At 43.9% G+C, this 24076-nt stretch overlaps 20 non-coding genes across 20 annotated transcripts; all 20 read left to right on the top strand.

Annotated features, from left to right (window-relative positions):
• The first annotated feature begins 958 nt into the window (after positions 1-958).
• On the top strand, positions 959-1031 carry trnak-uuu (transfer RNA lysine (anticodon UUU)). The gene has a single exon. It is a non-coding gene; the product is annotated as a tRNA-Lys (tRNA).
• Positions 1032-2167: 1136 nt separating this feature from the next.
• trnak-uuu (transfer RNA lysine (anticodon UUU)) lies at positions 2168-2240 on the top strand. Its single transcript has one exon. It is a non-coding gene; the product is annotated as a tRNA-Lys (tRNA).
• Positions 2241-3376: 1136 nt separating this feature from the next.
• trnak-uuu (transfer RNA lysine (anticodon UUU)) lies at positions 3377-3449 on the top strand. The gene has a single exon. It is a non-coding gene; the product is annotated as a tRNA-Lys (tRNA).
• Positions 3450-4585: 1136 nt separating this feature from the next.
• On the top strand, positions 4586-4658 carry trnak-uuu (transfer RNA lysine (anticodon UUU)). The gene has a single exon. It is a non-coding gene; the product is annotated as a tRNA-Lys (tRNA).
• A 1136-nt stretch (positions 4659-5794) lies between these two features.
• Positions 5795-5867, top strand: trnak-uuu (transfer RNA lysine (anticodon UUU)). Its single transcript has one exon. It is a non-coding gene; the product is annotated as a tRNA-Lys (tRNA).
• A 1136-nt stretch (positions 5868-7003) lies between these two features.
• Positions 7004-7076, top strand: trnak-uuu (transfer RNA lysine (anticodon UUU)). Its single transcript has one exon. It is a non-coding gene; the product is annotated as a tRNA-Lys (tRNA).
• Positions 7077-8212: 1136 nt separating this feature from the next.
• On the top strand, positions 8213-8285 carry trnak-uuu (transfer RNA lysine (anticodon UUU)). The gene has a single exon. It is a non-coding gene; the product is annotated as a tRNA-Lys (tRNA).
• Positions 8286-9421: 1136 nt separating this feature from the next.
• On the top strand, positions 9422-9494 carry trnak-uuu (transfer RNA lysine (anticodon UUU)). The gene has a single exon. It is a non-coding gene; the product is annotated as a tRNA-Lys (tRNA).
• A 1136-nt stretch (positions 9495-10630) lies between these two features.
• On the top strand, positions 10631-10703 carry trnak-uuu (transfer RNA lysine (anticodon UUU)). Its single transcript has one exon. It is a non-coding gene; the product is annotated as a tRNA-Lys (tRNA).
• A 1136-nt stretch (positions 10704-11839) lies between these two features.
• Positions 11840-11912, top strand: trnak-uuu (transfer RNA lysine (anticodon UUU)). The gene has a single exon. It is a non-coding gene; the product is annotated as a tRNA-Lys (tRNA).
• Positions 11913-13048: 1136 nt separating this feature from the next.
• Positions 13049-13121, top strand: trnak-uuu (transfer RNA lysine (anticodon UUU)). Its single transcript has one exon. It is a non-coding gene; the product is annotated as a tRNA-Lys (tRNA).
• A 1136-nt stretch (positions 13122-14257) lies between these two features.
• On the top strand, positions 14258-14330 carry trnak-uuu (transfer RNA lysine (anticodon UUU)). The gene has a single exon. It is a non-coding gene; the product is annotated as a tRNA-Lys (tRNA).
• Positions 14331-15466: 1136 nt separating this feature from the next.
• trnak-uuu (transfer RNA lysine (anticodon UUU)) lies at positions 15467-15539 on the top strand. The gene has a single exon. It is a non-coding gene; the product is annotated as a tRNA-Lys (tRNA).
• Positions 15540-16675: 1136 nt separating this feature from the next.
• On the top strand, positions 16676-16748 carry trnak-uuu (transfer RNA lysine (anticodon UUU)). The gene has a single exon. It is a non-coding gene; the product is annotated as a tRNA-Lys (tRNA).
• A 1136-nt stretch (positions 16749-17884) lies between these two features.
• On the top strand, positions 17885-17957 carry trnak-uuu (transfer RNA lysine (anticodon UUU)). The gene has a single exon. It is a non-coding gene; the product is annotated as a tRNA-Lys (tRNA).
• Positions 17958-19093: 1136 nt separating this feature from the next.
• trnak-uuu (transfer RNA lysine (anticodon UUU)) lies at positions 19094-19166 on the top strand. Its single transcript has one exon. It is a non-coding gene; the product is annotated as a tRNA-Lys (tRNA).
• A 1136-nt stretch (positions 19167-20302) lies between these two features.
• On the top strand, positions 20303-20375 carry trnak-uuu (transfer RNA lysine (anticodon UUU)). The gene has a single exon. It is a non-coding gene; the product is annotated as a tRNA-Lys (tRNA).
• Positions 20376-21511: 1136 nt separating this feature from the next.
• Positions 21512-21584, top strand: trnak-uuu (transfer RNA lysine (anticodon UUU)). The gene has a single exon. It is a non-coding gene; the product is annotated as a tRNA-Lys (tRNA).
• Positions 21585-22720: 1136 nt separating this feature from the next.
• On the top strand, positions 22721-22793 carry trnak-uuu (transfer RNA lysine (anticodon UUU)). Its single transcript has one exon. It is a non-coding gene; the product is annotated as a tRNA-Lys (tRNA).
• Positions 22794-23929: 1136 nt separating this feature from the next.
• On the top strand, positions 23930-24002 carry trnak-uuu (transfer RNA lysine (anticodon UUU)). Its single transcript has one exon. It is a non-coding gene; the product is annotated as a tRNA-Lys (tRNA).
• Positions 24003-24076: the final 74 nt, after the last annotated feature.

Below are 24076 nucleotides of genomic sequence, written 5' to 3'. Positions count from 1 at the left end.
TATTTCTACCTCTGTTTATCTGATGGGCTGATTTTGCTGCTGCAAGTCCGACGACAAATCTGATCATTTTGCCTGTTGTTTGTGATTTGCCCAAGGGAGGAAATATTGAGCGCCCGTATTGAGCGTCTCAATTCATTTTAACTTTTACATACATTGGCTTGATTGCTCGTCAATCTTTCACAATCAATCTTTGTACAAATTATGCTCGTCATTGAAATTGCAAGGCCCTTATCATTGTGGTGGATCTGTGAGGCTCACTCTCCAACGCCAGGATATTCTTCGTCAGGAGATGATCCTCAACTGAATGAAGTGTTCTCGATGGCTTATGAAAATGTTCCATACATCTGACGCCTTGTACACTCCCGCATGTAGCGCAGGACCCCTTGAGGTAAAGAGCAGCGTTATGTTCGAAATTTGATGTTGTTTTGAACATGTCTACCAGTTTTTATTGATGTGTGAACTTCAACTCACGAACTATTATCCTCCTTGTCACTCAGTTGCTTCACATCATTCAGAAAAATGCTGGGAATTATGTTACTTGCTTCGAAAGTAGATTATGTCACGCACATTGAACTGCAGTTGCCATAGTTGTGCCCACTCACTTAATCTGTCTATGTGCCATTGGTTACTTATCACTGCCATTTGTCGCATTACAGCAGCACCACCACAGTGTCCACATGACAACTGAATATGAAAAACTCTGTGATGGTTGATTGAAGCCAGTAATAAATATGATGAAGTGTAGGTCCCTGCATTTCTCACAATTCATGCCGCTGCTCACAAATGAGCCGATTGTCGAATGGAGCCTATTTCTTCTGTCAATCTTGCAGGTGGAAACCATTCTGTGACAGCAATGCGCTGTGCAGGCGAGTGCACGACAGAAGGTATTGCAAAGCCTGGAGGGGGGAGCGATTCGTATCAGACAGTGATGTTCGCAGATTGGGTGCTTTGCTTTAGAGCCTGGATAGCTCAGTCGGTAGAGCATCAGACTTTTAATCTGAGGGTCCAGGGTTCAAGTCCCTGTTCGGGTGTTGTGTTTAAAGCACGACTTTTAATTTCCACGTTCGTGCAGCCTGATAAAACACAAACTGACAAGGTCAGACCATCTTGCCTTCCTCAGAAAACGATCTGCTGAAAATCCACAGCTTGCAATCATGAGAGCTCGATTTCCACGAGCATAGTCGTTCCCTGTTTTACTATAGGTGTCCATATTTCTACCTCTGTTTATCTGATGGGCTGATTTTGCTGCTGCAAGTCCGACGACAAATCTGATCATTTTGCCTGTTGTTTGTGATTTGCCCAAGGGAGGAAATATTGAGCGCCCGTATTGAGCGTCTCAATTCATTTTAACTTTTACATACATTGGCTTGATTGCTCGTCAATCTTTCACAATCAATCTTTGTACAAATTATGCTCGTCATTGAAATTGCAAGGCCCTTATCATTGTGGTGGATCTGTGAGGCTCACTCTCCAACGCCAGGATATTCTTCGTCAGGAGATGATCCTCAACTGAATGAAGTGTTCTCGATGGCTTATGAAAATGTTCCATACATCTGACGCCTTGTACACTCCCGCATGTAGCGCAGGACCCCTTGAGGTAAAGAGCAGCGTTATGTTCGAAATTTGATGTTGTTTTGAACATGTCTACCAGTTTTTATTGATGTGTGAACTTCAACTCACGAACTATTATCCTCCTTGTCACTCAGTTGCTTCACATCATTCAGAAAAATGCTGGGAATTATGTTACTTGCTTCGAAAGTAGATTATGTCACGCACATTGAACTGCAGTTGCCATAGTTGTGCCCACTCACTTAATCTGTCTATGTGCCATTGGTTACTTATCACTGCCATTTGTCGCATTACAGCAGCACCACCACAGTGTCCACATGACAACTGAATATGAAAAACTCTGTGATGGTTGATTGAAGCCAGTAATAAATATGATGAAGTGTAGGTCCCTGCATTTCTCACAATTCATGCCGCTGCTCACAAATGAGCCGATTGTCGAATGGAGCCTATTTCTTCTGTCAATCTTGCAGGTGGAAACCATTCTGTGACAGCAATGCGCTGTGCAGGCGAGTGCACGACAGAAGGTATTGCAAAGCCTGGAGGGGGGAGCGATTCGTATCAGACAGTGATGTTCGCAGATTGGGTGCATTGCTTTAGAGCCTGGATAGCTCAGTCGGTAGAGCATCAGACTTTTAATCTGAGGGTCCAGGGTTCAAGTCCCTGTTCGGGTGTTGTGTTTAAAGCACGACTTTTAATTTCCACGTTCGTGCAGCCTGATAAAACACAAACTGACAAGGTCAGACCATCTTGCCTTCCTCAGAAAACGATCTGCTGAAAATCCACAGCTTGCAATCATGAGAGCTCGATTTCCACGAGCATAGTCGTTCCCTGTTTTACTATAGGTGTCCATATTTCTACCTCTGTTTATCTGATGGGCTGATTTTGCTGCTGCAAGTCCGACGACAAATCTGATCATTTTGCCTCTTGTTTGTGATTTGCCCAAGGGAGGAAATATTGAGCGCCCGTATTGAGCGTCTCAATTCATTTTAACTTTTACATACATTGGCTTGATTGCTCGTCAATCTTTCACAATCAATCTTTGTACAAATTATGCTCGTCATTGAAATTGCAAGGCCCTTATCATTGTGGTGGATCTGTGAGGCTCACTCTCCAACGCCAGGATATTCTTCGTCAGGAGATGATCCTCAACTGAATGAAGTGTTCTCGATGGCTTATGAAAATGTTCCATACATCTGACGCCTTGTACACTCCCGCATGTAGCGCAGGACCCCTTGAGGTAAAGAGCAGCGTTATGTTCGAAATTTGATGTTGTTTTGAACATGTCTACCAGTTTTTATTGATGTGTGAACTTCAACTCACGAACTATTATCCTCCTTGTCACTCAGTTGCTTCACATCATTCAGAAAAATGCTGGGAATTATGTTACTTGCTTCGAAAGTAGATTATGTCACGCACATTGAACTGCAGTTGCCATAGTTGTGCCCACTCACTTAATCTGTCTATGTGCCATTGGTTACTTATCACTGCCATTTGTCGCATTACAGCAGCACCACCACAGTGTCCACATGACAACTGAATATGAAAAACTCTGTGATGGTTGATTGAAGCCAGTAATAAATATGATGAAGTGTAGGTCCCTGCATTTCTCACAATTCATGCCGCTGCTCACAAATGAGCCGATTGTCGAATGGAGCCTATTTCTTCTGTCAATCTTGCAGGTGGAAACCATTCTGTGACAGCAATGCGCTGTGCAGGCGAGTGCACGACAGAAGGTATTGCAAAGCCTGGAGGGGGGAGCGATTCGTATCAGACAGTGATGTTCGCAGATTGGGTATGCTGCGTTAGAGCCTGGATAGCTCAGTCGGTAGAGCATCAGACTTTTAATCTGAGGGTCCAGGGTTCAAGTCCCTGTTCGGGCGTTGTGTTTAAAGCACGACTTTTAATTTCCACGTTCGTGCAGCCTGATAAAACACAAACTGACAAGGTCAGACCATCTTGCCTTCCTCAGAAAACGATCTGCTGAAAATCCACAGCTTGCAATCATGAGAGCTCGATTTCCACGAGCATAGTCGTTCCCTGTTTTACTATAGGTGTCCATATTTCTACCTCTGTTTATCTGATGGGCTGATTTTGCTGCTGCAAGTCCGACGACAAATCTGATCATTTTGCCTCTTGTTTGTGATTTGCCCAAGGGAGGAAATATTGAGCGCCCGTATTGAGCGTCTCAATTCATTTTAACTTTTACATACATTGGCTTGATTGCTCGTCAATCTTTCACAATCAATCTTTGTACAAATTATGCTCGTCATTGAAATTGCAAGGCCCTTATCATTGTGGTGGATCTGTGAGGCTCACTCTCCAACGCCAGGATATTCTTCGTCAGGAGATGATCCTCAACTGAATGAAGTGTTCTCGATGGCTTATGAAAATGTTCCATACATCTGACGCCTTGTACACTCCCGCATGTAGCGCAGGACCCCTTGAGGTAAAGAGCAGCGTTATGTTCGAAATTTGATGTTGTTTTGAACATGTCTACCAGTTTTTATTGATGTGTGAACTTCAACTCACGAACTATTATCCTCCTTGTCACTCAGTTGCTTCACATCATTCAGAAAAATGCTGGGAATTATGTTACTTGCTTCGAAAGTAGATTATGTCACGCACATTGAACTGCAGTTGCCATAGTTGTGCCCACTCACTTAATCTGTCTATGTGCCATTGGTTACTTATCACTGCCATTTGTCGCATTACAGCAGCACCACCACAGTGTCCACATGACAACTGAATATGAAAAACTCTGTGATGGTTGATTGAAGCCAGTAATAAATATGATGAAGTGTAGGTCCCTGCATTTCTCACAATTCATGCCGCTGCTCACAAATGAGCCGATTGTCGAATGGAGCCTATTTCTTCTGTCAATCTTGCAGGTGGAAACCATTCTGTGACAGCAATGCGCTGTGCAGGCGAGTGCACGACAGAAGGTATTGCAAAGCCTGGAGGGGGGAGCGATTCGTATCAGACAGTGATGTTCGCAGATTGGGTATGCTGCGTTAGAGCCTGGATAGCTCAGTCGGTAGAGCATCAGACTTTTAATCTGAGGGTCCAGGGTTCAAGTCCCTGTTCGGGCGTTGTGTTTAAAGCACGACTTTTAATTTCCACGTTCGTGCAGCCTGATAAAACACAAACTGACAAGGTCAGACCATCTTGCCTTCCTCAGAAAACGAACTGCTGAAAATCCACAGCTTGCAATCATGAGAGCTCAATTTCCACGAGCATAGTCGTTCCCTGTTTTACTATAGGTGTCCATATTTCTACCTCTGTTTATCTGATGGGCTGATTTTGCTGCTGCAAGTCCGACGACAAATCTGATCATTTTGCCTGTTGTTTGTGATTTGCCCAAGGGAGGAAATATTGAGCGCCCGTATTGAGCGTCTCAATTCATTTTAACTTTTACATACATTGGCTTGATTGCTCGTCAATCTTTCACAATCAATCTTTGTACAAATTATGCTCGTCATTGAAATTGCAAGGCCCTTATCATTGTGGTGGATCTGTGAGGCTCACTCTCCAACGCCAGGATATTCTTCGTCAGGAGATGATCCTCAACTGAATGAAGTGTTCTCGATGGCTTATGAAAATGTTCCATACATCTGACGCCTTGTACACTCCCGCATGTAGCGCAGGACCCCTTGAGGTAAAGAGCAGCGTTATGTTCGAAATTTGATGTTGTTTTGAACATGTCTACCAGTTTTTATTGATGTGTGAACTTCAACTCACGAACTATTATCCTCCTTGTCACTCAGTTGCTTCACATCATTCAGAAAAATGCTGGGAATTATGTTACTTGCTTCGAAAGTAGATTATGTCACGCACATTGAACTGCAGTTGCCATAGTTGTGCCCACTCACTTAATCTGTCTATGTGCCATTGGTTACTTATCACTGCCATTTGTCGCATTACAGCAGCACCACCACAGTGTCCACATGACAACTGAATATGAAAAACTCTGTGATGGTTGATTGAAGCCAGTAATAAATATGATGAAGTGTAGGTCCCTGCATTTCTCACAATTCATGCCGCTGCTCACAAATGAGCCGATTGTCGAATGGAGCCTATTTCTTCTGTCAATCTTGCAGGTGGAAACCATTCTGTGACAGCAATGCGCTGTGCAGGCGAGTGCACGACAGAAGGTATTGCAAAGCCTGGAGGGGGGAGCGATTCGTATCAGACAGTGATGTTCGCAGATTGGGTATGCTGCGTTAGAGCCTGGATAGCTCAGTCGGTAGAGCATCAGACTTTTAATCTGAGGGTCCAGGGTTCAAGTCCTTGTTCGGGCGTTGTGTTTAAAGCATGACTTTTAATTTCCACGTTCGTGCAGCCTGATGAAACACAAACTGACAAGGTCAGACCATCTTGCCTTCCTCAGAAAACGAACTGCTGAAAGTCCACAGCTTGCAATCATGAGAGCTCGATTTCCACGAGCATAGTCGTTCCCTGTTTTACTATAGGTGTCCATATTTCTACCTCTGTTTATCTGATGGGCTGATTTTGCTGCTGCAAGTCCGACGACAAATCTGATCATTTTGCCTCTTGTTTGTGATTTGCCCAAGGGAGGAAATATTGAGCGCCCGTATTGAGCGTCTCAATTCATTTTAACTTTTACATACATTGGCTTGATTGCTCGTCAATCTTTCACAATCAATCTTTGTACAAATTATGCTCGTCATTGAAATTGCAAGGCCCTTATCATTGTGGTGGATCTGTGAGGCTCACTCTCCAACGCCAGGATATTCTTCGTCAGGAGATGATCCTCAACTGAATGAAGTGTTCTCGATGGCTTATGAAAATGTTCCATACATCTGACGCCTTGTACACTCCCGCATGTAGCGCAGGACCCCTTGAGGTAAAGAGCAGCGTTATGTTCGAAATTTGATGTTGTTTTGAACATGTCTACCAGTTTTTATTGATGTGTGAACTTCAACTCACGAACTATTATCCTCCTTGTCACTCAGTTGCTTCACATCATTCAGAAAAATGCTGGGAATTATGTTACTTGCTTCGAAAGTAGATTATGTCACGCACATTGAACTGCAGTTGCCATAGTTGTGCCCACTCACTTAATCTGTCTATGTGCCATTGGTTACTTATCACTGCCATTTGTAGCATTACAGCAGCACCACCACCGTGTCCACATGACAACTGAATATGAAAAACTCTGTGATGGTTGATTGAAGCCAGTAATAAATATGATGAAGTGTAGGTCCCTGCATTTCTCACAATTCATGCCGCTGCTCACAAATGAGCCGATTGTCGAATGGAGCCTATTTCTTCTGTCAATCTTGCAGGTGGAAACCATTCTGTGACAGCAATGCGCTGTGCAGGCGAGTGCACTACAGAAGGTATTGCAAAGCCTGGAGGGGGGAGCGATTCGGATCAGACAGTGATGTTCGCAGATTGGGTATGCTGCGTTAGAGCCTGGATAGCTCAGTCGGTAGAGCATCAGACTTTTAATCTGAGGGTCCAGGGTTCAAGTCCTTGTTCGGGCGTTGTGTTTAAAGCACGAGTTTTAATTTCCACGTTCGTGCAGCCTGATGAAACACAAACTGACAAGGTCAGACCATCTTGCCTTCCTCAGAAAACGAACTGCTGAAAGTCCACAGCTTGCAATCATGAGAGCTCGATTTCCACGAGCATAGTCGTTCCCTGTTTTACTTTTGGTGTCCATATTTCTACCTCTGTTTATCTGATGGGCTGATTTTGCTGCTGCAAGTCCGACGACAAATCTGATCATTTTGCCTGTTGTTTGTGATTTGCCCAAGGGAGGAAATATTGAGCGCCCGTATTGAGCGTCTCAATTCATTTTAACTTTTACATACATTGGCTTGATTGCTCGTCAATCTTTCACAATCAATCTTTGTACAAATTATGCTCGTCATTGAAATTGCAAGGCCCTTATCATTGTGGTGGATCTGTGAGGCTCACTCTCCAACGCCAGGATATTCTTCGTCAGGAGATGATCCTCAACTGAATGAAGTGTTCTCGATGGCTTATGAAAATGTTCCATACATCTGACGCCTTGTACACTCCCGCATGTAGCGCAGGACCCCTTGAGGTAAAGAGCAGCGTTATGTTCGAAATTTGATGTTGTTTTGAACATGTCTACCAGTTTTTATTGATGTGTGAACTTCAACTCACGAACTATTATCCTCCTTGTCACTCAGTTGCTTCACATCATTCAGAAAAATGCTGGGAATTATGTTACTTGCTTCGAAAGTAGATTATGTCACGCACATTGAACTGCAGTTGCCATAGTTGTGCCCACTCACTTAATCTGTCTATGTGCCATTGGTTACTTATCACTGCCATTTGTAGCATTACAGCAGCACCACCACCGTGTCCACATGACAACTGAATATGAAAAACTCTGTGATGGTTGATTGAAGCCAGTAATAAATATGATGAAGTGTAGGTCCCTGCATTTCTCACAATTCATGCCGCTGCTCACAAATGAGCCGATTGTCGAATGGAGCCTATTTCTTCTGTCAATCTTGCAGGTGGAAACCATTCTGTGACAGCAATGCGCTGTGCAGGCGAGTGCACTACAGAAGGTATTGCAAAGCCTGGAGGGGGGAGCGATTCGTATCAGACAGTGATGTTCGCAGATTGGGTACGTTGCGTTAGAGCCTGGATAGCTCAGTCGGTAGAGCATCAGACTTTTAATCTGAGGGTCCAGGGTTCAAGTCCCTGTTCGGGCGTTGTGTTTAAAGCACGACTTTTAATTTCCACATTCGTGCAGCCTGATAAAACACAAACTGACAAGGTCAGACCATCTTGCCTTCCTCAGAAAACGATCTGCTGAAAGTCCACAGCTTGCAATCATGAGAGCTCGATTTCCACGAGCATAGTCGTTCCCTGTTTTACTATAGGTGTCCATATTTCTACCTCTGTTTATCTGATGGGCTGATTTTGCTGCTGCAAGTCCGACGACAAATCTGATCATTTTGCCTGTTGTTTGTGATTTGCCCAAGGGAGGAAATATTGAGCGCCCGTATTGAGCGTCTCAATTCATTTTTACTTTTACATACATTGGCTTGATTGCTCGTCAATCTTTCACAATCAATCTTTGTACAAATTATGCTCGTCATTGAAATTGCAAGGCCCTTATCATTGTGGTGGATCTGTGAGGCTCACTCTCCAACGCCAGGATATTCTTCGTCAGGAGATGATCCTCAACTGAATGAAGTGTTCTCGATGGCTTATGAAAATGTTCCATACATCTGACGCCTTGTACACTCCCGCATGTAGCGCAGGACCCCTTGAGGTAAAGAGCAGCGTTATGTTCGAAATTTGATGTTGTTTTGAACATGTCTACCAGTTTTTATTGATGTGTGAACTTTAACTCACGAACTATTATCCTCCTTGTCACTCAGTTGCTTCACATCATTCAGAAAAATGCTGGGAATTATGTTACTTGCTTCGAAAGTAGATTATGTCACGCACATTGAACTGCAGTTGCCATAGTTGTGCCCACTCACTTAATCTGTCTATGTGCCATTGGTTACTTATCACTGCCATTTGTAGCATTACAGCAGCACCACCACCGTGTCCACATGACAACTGAATATGAAAAACTCTGTGATGGTTGATTGAAGCCAGTAATAAATATGATGAAGTGTAGGTCCCTGCATTTCTCACAATTCATGCCGCTGCTCACAAATGAGCCGATTGTCGAATGGAGCCTATTTCTTCTGTCAATCTTGCAGGTGGAAACCATTCTGTGACAGCAATGCGCTGTGCAGGCGAGTGCACTACAGAAGGTATTGCAAAGCCTGGAGGGGGGAGCGATTCGTATCAGACAGTGATGTTCGCAGATTGGGTATGCTGCTTTAGAGCCTGGATAGCTCAGTCGGTAGAGCATCAGACTTTTAATCTGAGGGTCCAGGGTTCAAGTCCCTGTTCGGGCGTTGTGTTTAAAGCACGACTTTTAATTTCCACGTTCGTGCAGCCTGATAAAACACAAACTGACAAGGTCAGACCATCTTGCCTTCCTCAGAAAACGATCTGCTGAAAATCCACAGCTTGCAATCATGAGAGCTCGATTTCCACGAGCATAGTCGTTCCCTGTTTTACTATAGGTGTCCATATTTCTACCTCTGTTTATCTGATGGGCTGATTTTGCTGCTGCAAGTCCGAAGACAAATCTGATCATTTTGCCTGTTGTTTGTGATTTGCCCAAGGGAGGAAATATTGAGCGCCCGTATTGAGCGTCTCAATTCATTTTAACTTTTACATACATTGGCTTGATTGCTCGTCAATCTTTCACAATCAATCTTTGTACAAATTATGCTCGTCATTGAAATTGCAAGGCCCTTATCATTGTGGTGGATCTGTGAGGCTCACTCTCCAACGCCAGGATATTCTTCGTCAGGAGATGATCCTCAACTGAATGAAGTGTTCTCGATGGCTTATGAAAATGTTCCATACATCTGACGCCTTGTACACTCCCGCATGTAGCGCAGGACCCCTTGAGGTAAAGAGCAGCGTTATGTTCGAAATTTGATGTTGTTTTGAACATGTCTACCAGTTTTTATTGATGTGTGAGCTTCAACTCACGAACTATTATCCTCCTTGTCACTCAGTTGCTTCACATCATTCAGAAAAATGCTGGGAATTATGTTACTTGCTTCGAAAGTAGATTATGTCACGCACATTGAACTGCAGTTGCCATAGTTGTGCCCACTCACTTAATCTGTCTATGTGCCATTGGTTACTTATCACTGCCATTTGTCGCATTACAGCAGCACCACCACAGTGTCCACATGACAACTGAATATGAAAAACTCTGTGATGGTTGATTGAAGCCAGTAATAAATATGATGAAGTGTAGGTCCCTGCATTTCTCACAATTCATGCCGCTGCTCACAAATGAGCCGATTGTCGAATGGAGCCTATTTCTTCTGTCAATCTTGCAGGTGGAAACCATTCTGTGACAGCAATGCGCTGTGCAGGCGAGTGCACGACAGAAGGTATTGCAAAGCCTGGAGGGGGGAGCAATTCGTATCAGACAGTGATGTTCGCAGATTGGGTATGCTGCGTTAGAGCCTGGATAGCTCAGTCGGTAGAGCATCAGACTTTTAATCTGAGGGTCCAGGGTTCAAGTCCCTGTTCGGGCGTTGTGTTTAAAGCACGACTTTTAATTTCCACGTTCATGCAGCCTGATAAAACACAAACTGACAAGGTCAGACCATCTTGCCTTCCTCAGAAAACGATCTGCTGAAAATCCACAGCTTGCAATCATGAGAGCTCGATTTCCACGAGCATAGTCGTTCCCTGTTTTACTATAGGTGTCCATATTTCTACCTCTGTTTATCTGATGGGCTGATTTTGCTGCTGCAAGTCCGACGACAAATCTGATCATTTTGCCTGTTGTTTGTGATTTGCCCAAGGGAGGAAATATTGAGCGCCCGTATTGAGCGTCTCAATTCATTTTTACTTTTACATACATTGGCTTGATTGCTCGTCAATCTTTCACAATCAATCTTTGTACAAATTATGCTCGTCATTGAAATTGCAAGGCCCTTATCATTGTGGTGGATCTGTGAGGCTCACTCTCCAACGCCAGGATATTCTTCGTCAGGAGATGATCCTCAACTGAATGAAGTGTTCTCGATGGCTTATGAAAATGTTCCATACATCTGACGCCTTGTACACTCCCGCATGTAGCGCAGGACCCCTTGAGGTAAAGAGCAGCGTTATGTTCGAAATTTGATGTTGTTTTGAACATGTCTACCAGTTTTTATTGATGTGTGAACTTTAACTCACGAACTATTATCCTCCTTGTCACTCAGTTGCTTCACATCATTCAGAAAAATGCTGGGAATTATGTTACTTGCTTCGAAAGTAGATTATGTCACGCACATTGAACTGCAGTTGCCATAGTTGTGCCCACTCACTTAATCTGTCTATGTGCCATTGGTTACTTATCACTGCCATTTGTAGCATTACAGCAGCACCACCACCGTGTCCACATGACAACTGAATATGAAAAACTCTGTGATGGTTGATTGAAGCCAGTAATAAATATGATGAAGTGTAGGTCCCTGCATTTCTCACAATTCATGCCGCTGCTCACAAATGAGCCGATTGTCGAATGGAGCCTATTTCTTCTGTCAATCTTGCAGGTGGAAACCATTCTGTGACAGCAATGCGCTGTGCAGGCGAGTGCACTACAGAAGGTATTGCAAAGCCTGGAGGGGGGAGCGATTCGTATCAGACAGTGATGTTCGCAGATTGGGTATGCTGCTTTAGAGCCTGGATAGCTCAGTCGGTAGAGCATCAGACTTTTAATCTGAGGGTCCAGGGTTCAAGTCCCTGTTCGGGCGTTGTGTTTAAAGCACGACTTTTAATTTCCACGTTCGTGCAGCCTGATAAAACACAAACTGACAAGGTCAGACCATCTTGCCTTCCTCAGAAAACGATCTGCTGAAAATCCACAGCTTGCAATCATGAGAGCTCGATTTCCACGAGCATAGTCGTTCCCTGTTTTACTATAGGTGTCCATATTTCTACCTCTGTTTATCTGATGGGCTGATTTTGCTGCTGCAAGTCCGAAGACAAATCTGATCATTTTGCCTGTTGTTTGTGATTTGCCCAAGGGAGGAAATATTGAGCGCCCGTATTGAGCGTCTCAATTCATTTTAACTTTTACATACATTGGCTTGATTGCTCGTCAATCTTTCACAATCAATCTTTGTACAAATTATGCTCGTCATTGAAATTGCAAGGCCCTTATCATTGTGGTGGATCTGTGAGGCTCACTCTCCAACGCCAGGATATTCTTCGTCAGGAGATGATCCTCAACTGAATGAAGTGTTCTCGATGGCTTATGAAAATGTTCCATACATCTGACGCCTTGTACACTCCCGCATGTAGCGCAGGACCCCTTGAGGTAAAGAGCAGCGTTATGTTCGAAATTTGATGTTGTTTTGAACATGTCTACCAGTTTTTATTGATGTGTGAGCTTCAACTCACGAACTATTATCCTCCTTGTCACTCAGTTGCTTCACATCATTCAGAAAAATGCTGGGAATTATGTTACTTGCTTCGAAAGTAGATTATGTCACGCACATTGAACTGCAGTTGCCATAGTTGTGCCCACTCACTTAATCTGTCTATGTGCCATTGGTTACTTATCACTGCCATTTGTCGCATTACAGCAGCACCACCACAGTGTCCACATGACAACTGAATATGAAAAACTCTGTGATGGTTGATTGAAGCCAGTAATAAATATGATGAAGTGTAGGTCCCTGCATTTCTCACAATTCATGCCGCTGCTCACAAATGAGCCGATTGTCGAATGGAGCCTATTTCTTCTGTCAATCTTGCAGGTGGAAACCATTCTGTGACAGCAATGCGCTGTGCAGGCGAGTGCACGACAGAAGGTATTGCAAAGCCTGGAGGGGGGAGCAATTCGTATCAGACAGTGATGTTCGCAGATTGGGTATGCTGCGTTAGAGCCTGGATAGCTCAGTCGGTAGAGCATCAGACTTTTAATCTGAGGGTCCAGGGTTCAAGTCCCTGTTCGGGCGTTGTGTTTAAAGCACGACTTTTAATTTCCACGTTCATGCAGCCTGATAAAACACAAACTGACAAGGTCAGACCATCTTGCCTTCCTCAGAAAACGATCTGCTGAAAATCCACAGCTTGCAATCATGAGAGCTCGATTTCCACGAGCATAGTCGTTCCCTGTTTTACTATAGGTGTCCATATTTCTACCTCTGTTTATCTGATGGGCTGATTTTGCTGCTGCAAGTCCGACGACAAATCTGATCATTTTGCCTGTTGTTTGTGATTTGCCCAAGGGAGGAAATATTGAGCGCCCGTATTGAGCGTCTCAATTCATTTTTACTTTTACATACATTGGCTTGATTGCTCGTCAATCTTTCACAATCAATCTTTGTACAAATTATGCTCGTCATTGAAATTGCAAGGCCCTTATCATTGTGGTGGATCTGTGAGGCTCACTCTCCAACGCCAGGATATTCTTCGTCAGGAGATGATCCTCAACTGAATGAAGTGTTCTCGATGGCTTATGAAAATGTTCCATACATCTGACGCCTTGTACACTCCCGCATGTAGCGCAGGACCCCTTGAGGTAAAGAGCAGCGTTATGTTCGAAATTTGATGTTGTTTTGAACATGTCTACCAGTTTTTATTGATGTGTGAACTTTAACTCACGAACTATTATCCTCCTTGTCACTCAGTTGCTTCACATCATTCAGAAAAATGCTGGGAATTATGTTACTTGCTTCGAAAGTAGATTATGTCACGCACATTGAACTGCAGTTGCCATAGTTGTGCCCACTCACTTAATCTGTCTATGTGCCATTGGTTACTTATCACTGCCATTTGTAGCATTACAGCAGCACCACCACCGTGTCCACATGACAACTGAATATGAAAAACTCTGTGATGGTTGATTGAAGCCAGTAATAAATATGATGAAGTGTAGGTCCCTGCATTTCTCACAATTCATGCCGCTGCTCACAAATGAGCCGATTGTCGAATGGAGCCTATTTCTTCTGTCAATCTTGCAGGTGGAAACCATTCTGTGACAGCAATGCGCTGTGCAGGCGAGTGCACTACAGAAGGTATTGCAAAGCCTGGAGGGGGGAGCGATTCGTATCAGACAGTGATGTTCGCAGATTGGGTATGCTGCTTTAGAGCCTGGATAGCTCAGTCGGTAGAGCATCAGACTTTTAATCTGAGGGTCCAGGGTTCAAGTCCCTGTTCGGGCGTTGTGTTTAAAGCACGACTTTTAATTTCCACGTTCGTGCAGCCTGATAAAACACAAACTGACAAGGTCAGACCATCTTGCCTTCCTCAGAAAACGATCTGCTGAAAATCCACAGCTTGCAATCATGAGAGCTCGATTTCCACGAGCATAGTCGTTCCCTGTTTTACTATAGGTGTCCATATTTCTACCTCTGTTTATCTGATGGGCTGATTTTGCTGCTGCAAGTCCGAAGACAAATCTGATCATTTTGCCTGTTGTTTGTGATTTGCCCAAGGGAGGAAATATTGAGCGCCCGTATTGAGCGTCTCAATTCATTTTAACTTTTACATACATTGGCTTGATTGCTCGTCAATCTTTCACAATCAATCTTTGTACAAATTATGCTCGTCATTGAAATTGCAAGGCCCTTATCATTGTGGTGGATCTGTGAGGCTCACTCTCCAACGCCAGGATATTCTTCGTCAGGAGATGATCCTCAACTGAATGAAGTGTTCTCGATGGCTTATGAAAATGTTCCATACATCTGACGCCTTGTACACTCCCGCATGTAGCGCAGGACCCCTTGAGGTAAAGAGCAGCGTTATGTTCGAAATTTGATGTTGTTTTGAACATGTCTACCAGTTTTTATTGATGTGTGAGCTTCAACTCACGAACTATTATCCTCCTTGTCACTCAGTTGCTTCACATCATTCAGAAAAATGCTGGGAATTATGTTACTTGCTTCGAAAGTAGATTATGTCACGCACATTGAACTGCAGTTGCCATAGTTGTGCCCACTCACTTAATCTGTCTATGTGCCATTGGTTACTTATCACTGCCATTTGTCGCATTACAGCAGCACCACCACAGTGTCCACATGACAACTGAATATGAAAAACTCTGTGATGGTTGATTGAAGCCAGTAATAAATATGATGAAGTGTAGGTCCCTGCATTTCTCACAATTCATGCCGCTGCTCACAAATGAGCCGATTGTCGAATGGAGCCTATTTCTTCTGTCAATCTTGCAGGTGGAAACCATTCTGTGACAGCAATGCGCTGTGCAGGCGAGTGCACGACAGAAGGTATTGCAAAGCCTGGAGGGGGGAGCGATTCGTATCAGACAGTGATGTTCGCAGATTGGGTATGCTGCTTTAGAGCCTGGATAGCGCAGTCGGTAGAGCATTAGACTTTTAATCTGAGGGTCCAGGGTTCAAGTCCTTGTTCGGGCGTTGTGTTTAAAGCATGACTTTTAATTTCCACGTTCGTGCAGCCTGATGAAACACAAACTGACAAGGTCAGACCATCTTGCCTTCCTCAGAAAACGATCTGCTGAAAGTCCACAGCTTGCAATCATGAGAGCTCGATTTCCACGAGCATAGTCGTTCCCTGTTTTACTATAGGTGTCCATATTTCTACCTCTGTTTATCTGATGGGCTGATTTTGCTGCTGCAAGTCCGACGACAAATCTGATCATTTTGCCTGTTGTTTGTGATTTGCCCAAGGGAGGAAATATTGAGCGCCCGTATTGAGCGTCTCAATTCATTTTTACTTTTACATACATTGGCTTGATTGCTCGTCAATCTTTCACAATCAATCTTTGTACAAATTATGCTCGTCATTGAAATTGCAAGGCCCTTATCATTGTGGTGGATCTGTGAGGCTCACTCTCCAACGCCAGGATATTCTTCGTCAGGAGATGATCCTCAACTGAATGAAGTGTTCTCGATGGCTTATGAAAATGTTCCATACATCTGACGCTTTGTACACTCCCGCATGTAGCGCAGGACCCCTTGAGGTAAAGAGCAGCGTTATGTTCGAAATTTGATGTTGTTTTGAACATGTCTACCAGTTTTTATTGATGTGTGAGCTTCAACTCACGAACTATTATCCTCCTTGTCACTCAGTTGCTTCACATCATTCAGAAAAATGCTGGGAATTATGTTACTTGCTTCGAAAGTAGATTATGTCACGCACATTGAACTGCAGTTGCCATAGTTGTGCCCACTCACTTAATCTGTCTATGTGCCATTGGTTACTTATCACTGCCATTTGTCGCATTACAGCAGCACCACCACAGTGTCCACATGACAACTGAATATGAAAAACTCTGTGATGGTTGATTGAAGCCAGTAATAAATATGATGAAGTGTAGGTCCCTGCATTTCTCACAATTCATGCCGCTGCTCACAAATGAGCCGATTGTCGAATGGAGCCTATTTCTTCTGTCAATCTTGCAGGTGGAAACCATTCTGTGACAGCAATGCGCTGTGCAGGCGAGTGCACGACAGAAGGTATTGCAAAGCCTGGAGGGGGGAGCAATTCGTATCAGACAGTGATGTTCGCAGATTGGGTATGCTGCGTTAGAGCCTGGATAGCTCAGTCGGTAGAGCATCAGACTTTTAATCTGAGGGTCCAGGGTTCAAGTCCCTGTTCGGGCGTTGTGTTTAAAGCACGACTTTTAATTTCCACGTTCGTGCAGCCTGATAAAACACAAACTGACAAGGTCAGACCATCTTGCCTTCCTCAGAAAACGATCTGCTGAAAATCCACAGCTTGCAATCATGAGAGCTCGATTTCCACGAGCATAGTCGTTCCCTGTTTTACTATAGGTGTCCATATTTCTACCTCTGTTTATCTGATGGGCTGATTTTGCTGCTGCAAGTCCGACGACAAATCTGATCATTTTGCCTGTTGTTTGTGATTTGCCCAAGGGAGGAAATATTGAGCGCCCGTATTGAGCGTCTCAATTCATTTTTACTTTTACATACATTGGCTTGATTGCTCGTCAATCTTTCACAATCAATCTTTGTACAAATTATGCTCGTCATTGAAATTGCAAGGCCCTTATCATTGTGGTGGATCTGTGAGGCTCACTCTCCAACGCCAGGATATTCTTCGTCAGGAGATGATCCTCAACTGAATGAAGTGTTCTCGATGGCTTATGAAAATGTTCCATACATCTGACGCCTTGTACACTCCCGCATGTAGCGCAGGACCCCTTGAGGTAAAGAGCAGCGTTATGTTCGAAATTTGATGTTGTTTTGAACATGTCTACCAGTTTTTATTGATGTGTGAACTTTAACTCACGAACTATTATCCTCCTTGAAACTCAGTTGCTTCACATCATTCAGAAAAATGCTGGGAATTATGTTACTTGCTTCGAAAGTAGATTATGTCACGCACATTGAACTGCAGTTGCCATAGTTGTGCCCACTCACTTAATCTGTCTATGTGCCATTGGTTACTTATCACTGCCATTTGTAGCATTACAGCAGCACCACCACCGTGTCCACATGACAACTGAATATGAAAAACTCTGTGATGGTTGATTGAAGCCAGTAATAAATATGATGAAGTGTAGGTCCCTGCATTTCTCACAATTCATGCCGCTGCTCACAAATGAGCCGATTGTCGAATGGAGCCTATTTCTTCTGTCAATCTTGCAGGTGGAAACCATTCTGTGACAGCAATGCGCTGTGCAGGCGAGTGCACGACAGAAGGTATTGCAAAGCCTGGAGGGGGGAGCGATTCGTATCAGACAGTGATGTTCGCAGATTGGGTATGCTGCGTTAGAGCCTGGATAGCGCAGTCGGTAGAGCATTAGACTTTTAATCTGAGGGTCCAGGGTTCAAGTCCTTGTTCGGGCGTTGTGTTTAAAGCATGACTTTTAATTTCCACGTTCGTGCAGCCTGATGAAACACAAACTGACAAGGTCAGACCATCTTGCCTTCCTCAGAAAACGATCTGCTGAAAGTCCACAGCTTGCAATCATGAGAGCTCGATTTCCACGAGCATAGTCGTTCCCTGTTTTACTATAGGTGTCCATATTTCTACCTCTGTTTATCTGATGGGCTGATTTTGCTGCTGCAAGTCCGACGACAAATCTGATCATTTTGCCTGTTGTTTGTGATTTGCCCAAGGGAGGAAATATTGAGCGCCCGTATTGAGCGTCTCAATTCATTTTTACTTTTACATACATTGGCTTGATTGCTCGTCAATCTTTCACAATCAATCTTTGTACAAATTATGCTCGTCATTGAAATTGCAAGGCCCTTATCATTGTGGTGGATCTGTGAGGCTCACTCTCCAACGCCAGGATATTCTTCGTCAGGAGATGATCCTCAACTGAATGAAGTGTTCTCGATGGCTTATGAAAATGTTCCATACATCTGACGCCTTGTACACTCCCGCATGTAGCGCAGGACCCCTTGAGGTAAAGAGCAGCGTTATGTTCGAAATTTGATGTTGTTTTGAACATGTCTACCAGTTTTTATTGATGTGTGAACTTTAACTCACGAACTATTATCCTCCTTGTCACTCAGTTGCTTCACATCATTCAGAAAAATGCTGGGAATTATGTTACTTGCTTCGAAAGTAGATTATGTCACGCACATTGAACTGCAGTTGCCATAGTTGTGCCCACTCACTTAATCTGTCTATGTGCCATTGGTTACTTATCACTGCCATTTGTAGCATTACAGCAGCACCACCACCGTGTCCACATGAAAACTGAATATGAAAAACTCTGTGATGGTTGATTGAAGCCAGTAATAAATATGATGAAGTGTAGGTCCCTGCATTTCTCACAATTCATGCCGCTGCTCACAAATGAGCCGATTGTCGAATGGAGCCTATTTCTTCTGTCAATCTTGCAGGTGGAAACCATTCTGTGACAGCAATGCGCTGTGCAGGCGAGTGCACTACAGAAGGTATTGCAAAGCCTGGAGGGGGGAGCGATTCGTATCAGACAGTGATGTTCGCAGATTGGGTATGTTGCGTTTGAGCCTGGATAGCTCAGTCGGTAGAGCATCAGACTTTTAATCTGAGGGTCCAGGGTTCAAGTCCCTGTTCGGGCGTTGTGTTTAAAGCACGACTTTTAATTTCCACGTTCGTGCAGCCTGATAAAACACAAACTGACAAGGTCAGACCATCTTGCCTTCCTCAGAAAACGATCTGCTGAAAATCCACAGCTTGCAATCATGACAGCTCGATTTCCACGAGCATAGTCGTTCCCTGTTTTACTATAGGTGTCCATATTTCTACCTCTGTTTATCTGATGGGCTGATTTTGCTGCTGCAAGTCCGACGACAAATCTGATCATTTTGCCTCTTGTTTGTGATTTGCCCAAGGGAGGAAATATTGAGCGCCCGTATTGAGCGTCTCAATTCATTTTAACTTTTACATACATTGGCTTGATTGCTCGTCAATCTTTCACAATCAATCTTTGTACAAATTATGCTCGTCATTGAAATTGCAAGGCCCTTATCATTGTGGTGGATCTGTGAGGCTCACTCTCCAACGCCAGGATATTCTTCGTCAGGAGATGATCCTCAACTGAATGAAGTGTTCTCGATGGCTTATGAAAATGTTCCATACATCTGACGCCTTGTACACTCCCGCATGTAGCGCAGGACCCCTTGAGGTAAAGAGCAGCGTTATGTTCGAAATTTGATGTTGTTTTGAACATGTCTACCAGTTTTTATTGATGTGTGAACTTCAACTCACGAACTATTATCCTCCTTGTCACTCAGTTGCTTCACATCATTCAGAAAAATGCTGGGAATTATGTTACTTGCTTCGAAAGTAGATTATGTCACGCACATTGAACTGCAGTTGCCATAGTTGTGCCCACTCACTTAATCTGTCTATGTGCCATTGGTTACTTATCACTGCCATTTGTAGCATTACAGCAGCACCACCACCGTGTCCACATGACAACTGAATATGAAAAACTCTGTGATGGTTGATTGAAGCCAGTAATAAATATGATGAAGTGTAGGTCCCTGCATTTCTCACAATTCATGCCGCTGCTCACAAATGAGCCGATTGTCGAATGGAGCCTATTTCTTCTGTCAATCTTGCAGGTGGAAACCATTCTGTGACAGCAATGCGCTGTGCAGGCGAGTGCACGACAGAAGGTATTGCAAAGCCTGGAGGGGGGAGCGATTCGTATCAGACAGTGATGTTCGCAGATTGGGTATGCTGCGTTAGAGCCTGGATAGCGCAGTCGGTAGAGCATTAGACTTTTAATCTGAGGGTCCAGGGTTCAAGTCCTTGTTCGGGCGTTGTGTTTAAAGCATGACTTTTAATTTCCACGTTCGTGCAGCCTGATGAAACACAAACTGACAAGGTCAGACCATCTTGCCTTCCTCAGAAAACGATCTGCTGAAAGTCCACAGCTTGCAATCATGAGAGCTCGATTTCCACGAGCATAGTCGTTCCCTGTTTTACTATAGGTGTCCATATTTCTACCTCTGTTTATCTGATGGGCTGATTTTGCTGCTGCAAGTCCGACGACAAATCTGATCATTTTGCCTGTTGTTTGTGATTTGCCCAAGGGAGGAAATATTGAGCGCCCGTATTGAGCGTCTCAATTCATTTTTACTTTTACATACATTGGCTTGATTGCTCGTCAATCTTTCACAATCAATCTTTGTACAAATTATGCTCGTCATTGAAATTGCAAGGCCCTTATCATTGTGGTGGATCTGTGAGGCTCACTCTCCAACGCCAGGATATTCTTCGTCAGGAGATGATCCTCAACTGAATGAAGTGTTCTCGATGGCTTATGAAAATGTTCCATACATCTGACGCCTTGTACACTCCCGCATGTAGCGCAGGACCCCTTGAGGTAAAGAGCAGCGTTATGTTCGAAATTTGATGTTGTTTTGAACATGTCTACCAGTTTTTATTGATGTGTGAACTTTAACTCACGAACTATTATCCTCCTTGTCACTCAGTTGCTTCACATCATTCAGAAAAATGCTGGGAATTATGTTACTTGCTTCGAAAGTAGATTATGTCACGCACATTGAACTGCAGTTGCCATAGTTGTGCCCACTCACTTAATCTGTCTATGTGCCATTGGTTACTTATCACTGCCATTTGTAGCATTACAGCAGCACCACCACCGTGTCCACATGAAAACTGAATATGAAAAACTCTGTGATGGTTGATTGAAGCCAGTAATAAATATGATGAAGTGTAGGTCCCTGCATTTCTCACAATTCATGCCGCTGCTCACAAATGAGCCGATTGTCGAATGGAGCCTATTTCTTCTGTCAATCTTGCAGGTGGAAACCATTCTGTGACAGCAATGCGCTGTGCAGGCGAGTGCACTACAGAAGGTATTGCAAAGCCTGGAGGGGGGAGCGATTCGTATCAGACAGTGATGTTCGCAGATTGGGTATGTTGCGTTTGAGCCTGGATAGCTCAGTCGGTAGAGCATCAGACTTTTAATCTGAGGGTCCAGGGTTCAAGTCCCTGTTCGGGCGTTGTGTTTAAAGCACGACTTTTAATTTCCACGTTCGTGCAGCCTGATAAAACACAAACTGACAAGGTCAGACCATCTTGCCTTCCTCAGAAAACGATCTGCTGAAAATCCACAGCTTGCAATCATGACAGCTCGATTTCCACGAGCATAGTCGTTCCCTGTTTTACTATAGGTGTCCATATTTCTACCTCTGTTTATCTGATGGGCTGATTTTGCTGCTGCAAGTCCGACGACAAATCTGATCATTTTGCCTCTTGTTTGTGATTTGCCCAAGGGAGGAAATATTGAGCGCCCGTATTGAGCGTCTCAATTCATTTTAACTTTTACATACATTGGCTTGATTGCTCGTCAATCTTTCACAATCAATCTTTGTACAAATTATGCTCGTCATTGAAATTGCAAGGCCCTTATCATTGTGGTGGATCTGTGAGGCTCACTCTCCAACGCCAGGATATTCTTCGTCAGGAGATGATCCTCAACTGAATGAAGTGTTCTCGATGGCTTATGAAAATGTTCCATACATCTGACGCCTTGTACACTCCCGCATGTAGCGCAGGACCCCTTGAGGTAAAGAGCAGCGTTATGTTCGAAATTTGATGTTGTTTTGAACATGTCTACCAGTTTTTATTGATGTGTGAACTTCAACTCACGAACTATTATCCTCCTTGTCACTCAGTTGCTTCACATCATTCAGAAAAATGCTGGGAATTATGTTACTTGCTTCGAAAGTAGATTATGTCACGCACATTGAACTGCAGTTGCCATAGTTGTGCCCACTCACTTAATCTGTCTATGTGCCATTGGTTACTTATCACTGCCATTTGTAGCATTACAGCAGCACCACCACCGTGTCCACATGACAACTGAATATGAAAAACTCTGTGATGGTTGATTGAAGCCAGTAATAAATATGATGAAGTGTAGGTCCCTGCATTTCTCACAATTCATGCCGCTGCTCACAAATGAGCCGATTGTCGAATGGAGCCTATTTCTTCTGTCAATCTTGCAGGTGGAAACCATTCTGTGACAGCAATGCGCTGTGCAGGCGAGTGCACGACAGAAGGTATTGCAAAGCCTGGAGGGGGGAGCGATTCGTATCAGACAGTGATGTTCGCAGATTGGGTATGCTGCGTTCGAGCCTGGATAGCGCAGTCGGTAGAGCATTAGACTTTTAATCTGAGGGTCCAGGGTTCAAGTCCTTGTTCGGGCGTTGTGTTTAAAGCATGACTTTTAATTTCCACGTTCGTGCAGCCTGATGAAACACAAACTGACAAGGTCAGACCATCTTGCCTTCCTCAGAAAACGATCTGCTGAAAGTCCACAGCTTGCAATCATGAGAGCTCGATTTCCACGAGCATAGTCGTTCCCTGTTTTACTATAGGTGTCCATATTTCTACCTCTGTTTATCTGATGGGCTGATTTTGCTGCTGCAAGTCCGACGACAAATCTGATCATTTTGCCTGTTGTTTGTGATTTGCCCAAGGGAGGAAATATTGAGCGCCCGTATTGAGCGTCTCAATTCATTTTTACTTTTACATACATTGGCTTGATTGCTCGTCAATCTTTCACAATCAATCTTTGTACAAATTATGCTCGTCATTGAAATTGCAAGGCCCTTATCATTGTGGTGGATCTGTGAGGCTCACTCTCCAACGCCAGGATATTCTTCGTCAGGAGATGATCCTCAACTGAATGAAGTGTTCTCGATGGCTTATGAAAATGTTCCATACATCTGACGCCTTGTACACTCCCGCATGTAGCGCAGGACCCCTTGAGGTAAAGAGCAGCGTTATGTTCGAAATTTGATGTTGTTTTGAACATGTCTACCAGTTTTTATTGATGTGTGAACTTTAACTCACGAACTATTATCCTCCTTGTCACTCAGTTGCTTCACATCATTCAGAAAAATGCTGGGAATTATGTTACTTGCTTCGAAAGTAGATTATGTCACGCACATTGAACTGCAGTTGCCATAGTTGTGCCCACTCACTTAATCTGTCTATGTGCCATTGGTTACTTATCACTGCCATTTGTAGCATTACAGCAGCACCACCACCGTGTCCACATGAAAACTGAATATGAAAAACTCTGTGATGGTTGATTGAAGCCAGTAATAAATATGATGAAGTGTAGGTCCCTGCATTTCTCACAATTCATGCCGCTGCTCACAAATGAGCCGATTGTCGAATGGAGCCTATTTCTTCTGTCAATCTTGCAGGTGGAAACCATTCTGTGACAGCAATGCGCTGTGCAGGCGAGTGCACTACAGAAGGTATTGCAAAGCCTGGAGGGGGGAGCGATTCGTATCAGACAGTGATGTTCGCAGATTGGGTATGCTGCTTTAGAGCCTGGATAGCTCAGTCGGTAGAGCATCAGACTTTTAATCTGAGGGTCCAGGGTTCAAGTCCCTGTTCGGGCGTTGTGTTTAAAGCACGACTTTTAATTTCCACGTTCGTGCAGCCTGATAAAACACAAACTGACAAGGTCAGACCA

Source organism: Pristiophorus japonicus, chromosome 3 (assembly GCF_044704955.1).
Source record: "Pristiophorus japonicus isolate sPriJap1 chromosome 3, sPriJap1.hap1, whole genome shotgun sequence".
NCBI lineage: Eukaryota > Metazoa > Chordata > Chondrichthyes > Pristiophoridae > Pristiophorus > Pristiophorus japonicus.
This window is presented reverse-complemented; position numbering and strand designations above follow the sequence as displayed.